This window comes from Piliocolobus tephrosceles, chromosome 10, assembly GCF_002776525.5.
Source record: "Piliocolobus tephrosceles isolate RC106 chromosome 10, ASM277652v3, whole genome shotgun sequence".
In the NCBI taxonomy this organism is placed as follows: domain Eukaryota; kingdom Metazoa; phylum Chordata; class Mammalia; order Primates; family Cercopithecidae; genus Piliocolobus; species Piliocolobus tephrosceles.
This window is the reverse complement of record NC_045443.1, coordinates 71,368,093-71,371,073: the sequence shown is the minus strand read 5'-3', so window position 1 is coordinate 71,371,073 and position 2,981 is coordinate 71,368,093.

Genomic DNA, 2,981 nt, shown 5'->3' with positions numbered 1-2,981 from the left:
GTTTTGAGGAATCAAATAAATAGCCTCTCTTTTCCTATTTGACTCCAGAGCTAACTGAGACATAAACACAGGAATTAAGCATATGTTATTCAGAATCTTAACTCCACTGCTAATAAACTGGCAATATGGGCTACTACACCTCTAATGAGACACAGCAAATAAGTGAGTCACTGGCAGAGTTAGAAAACATGGATGATATTATATCATGAAGTATCACTTAAGTGTTAATCCAATCTAGAGAGAGATAGATCCTTCCAGAAAGTCCAGGAGTGGCTGAGTCATGTGTGCTCACTTTTTTTTCCAAATTTACCAGTCAGGGAAGACTTCTTCCCTGGGGGTGAGAGAGTAAAGCTTTGGTGAAAGAGGCATGAACTGTTTCTATACAGTTCTCTATGCAAACATAGAAAATATGTGGAATAACTGGTCCTCTCTAAAAATGTTTCCTGGTGAAACAAATAGTGACTAGAGGAAAATGTGAGAGGGTAGTAGACATGAAACAAATTATCTTTACCTCAATGCTAGAAAGGGGTAATTTATTTACATAGAGGACCTTTCTTTGTGCTAAACATTCTATTAAAACTTAAAGATCTAGAAGTAAACCAAAGTTCTCTGATCATAAAAAGGATAAAAACAAATATATATCTAATCATGTCAAGAGATTTGTAAAGAATTAAATTATGAAGATGAGAGTGAATGATAGAGGGGCTACTTTAGATGCTCTCGGAAAAATACTCTATTAATATTTGAAATTTGTTATTGTTGCTGGAAGTCAGGGACCCCAAACAGAGGGACCAGCTGAAGCCACTGCAGAAGAACATAAATTGTGAAGATTTCATGGATATTTATTAGTTACCCAAATTAATACTTTTATAATCTCTTATGCCTGTCTTTACTGCAGTCTCTGAACATAAATTGTGAAGATTTTATGGACATTTATCACTTCCCCAATGAATATCCTTGTGATTTCCTATGCCTGTCTTTACTTTAATCTCTAAATCCCGTCATCTTCATAAACTGAGGAGGATGAATATTGCCTCAGGACCCTGTGATGATTTCATTAACTGCACAAATTGTAGAGCATGTGTGTTTGAACAAATGAAATTTGGGCATCTTGAAAAAAGAACAGGATAACAGCAATCTTCAGGGAACAAGGGAGATAAGACTTGGAGTCTGACCACCGGTGAGCTGGACGTAACAGAGCCATATTTCTCTTCTTTCAAAGGCAAATAGGAGACATATTGCTGAATTCTTTTTCTCAGCAAGGAACATCCCTGAGAGAGAGAATACGCCCTGAGGGTAGGTCTACAGATGGCCCCCGTAGAGGCGGCCACCTTCTACGGTTGAAGGCAAATGGGTGAAATAAGCCCCAGTCTCCTGTAGCGCTCCCAGGCTTATTAGGACAAGGAAATTCCTGCCTAATAAATTTTGGTCAGACAGGTTGTCTGCTCTCAAACCCTGTCTCCTGGTAAGATGTTATCAATGACAATGCATGCCCAAAACTTCATTAGCAATTTTAATTTTGCCCCATCATGTGGTCTTGTGATCTCGCCCTGCCTCCATTTGCTTTGTGATATTTTATTACCTTGTGAAGTATGTGATCTCCGTGACCCACACCCTATTTGTGCACTCCCTCCCCTTTTGAAAATCGCTAATAAAAACTTGCTGGTTTTATGTCTCAGGGAGGATCACGGAACCTGCTGACATGTGATGTCTCCCCTGGGCACCCAGCTTTAAATTTTTCTCTCTTGTACTCTTTCCCTTTATTTCTCAAACCAGCCGAGATGCTTAGGGAATAGAAAAGAACCCACGATAAATATCGGGGGTGGGGTTTCCCCTGATAGTTATGAAATAGAGAAATATAGAAAAATTTAAGCAACAGATTTGTTTTCCTCTTTGGAAGGTAGTTTTCTGCTGGCTTTTCAGCTGCTGATTTCCTCTGCAGTTCTTTACAACCTTCATTTCCACCATAAGTTTCTAATTTCCAAGGCCAGAAAGCTCTACTCCTCCTTAGGTTTGTATTCCTTCCACAGGCTATCCAGGATTATTACTGCATTTAGTTTTCATTTTTCTTCAGTCTTGTTTTCCCTGGAATAATTCCTTTAATCTTACTTTACATTTCATTCCTTTGACTTTTTTGGAAACAAAATACAGTTATTTTTGTTCAGAATGCTACATAAATGATATTCTGTTTTTTTTTGTTGTTGTTGTTATATTGTGTTTGTTGCTTATGGGTGATAAATTTTATCAGCTGGTTAAAATTGGCCAGATCACACAGAATCCTCAAGTCCACACAGATAAGAAATAGATAAATAGATAAATTAACAGCAAATAAATAAGAAAGAGGGAAAGCTTTCTTCTTTCAGAAGAATAGTGAAATTACACATACATACACACACATATTCACATATATGCATGTATACTGTATTATATATAAAAATATAATATGTATATTTATAAAACTCTGTATTTACAGAACCAGAAAAAGATATTAATTCTAGGCATGAGAGGAAGTTTAATGAGTAACAAAATATTTAATTAGTCTCAAAGCATAGTACTTACTGTATAATTCCTACTAGATGTTCTGAAAGCCACCAAAACTCCTTAAGCCCTAGCTGTCCTCTACTCAGACCAACAGTCTATACTGAACCCAATTTCAATGTAAGTGTGAAGAATGTTCCCTCTCCTTATTCTCCATTCTCTCCCTATTCTCTCCCATTTCTTAGTAACCCCTTCTCTACTTCTTTCTCTCTCTCCCTTCTCAACCTCTCTGCTCTGTTACATAATTTATATAATTCTAGAAAAAACTTCATTGCTGTTTAGTATTCTTGGGGGCAGGTAGCTTGTCTTATTTGTCACTGGGTCCAAGTGCTTAAAACAGTGTCTGGTTCATAATGTAAATTAACGTAATCACATAACTCCTTCCTTCCTTCCTTCCTTTCTTTCTTTCTTTCTTTCTTTCTTTCTTTCTTTCTTTCTTTCTT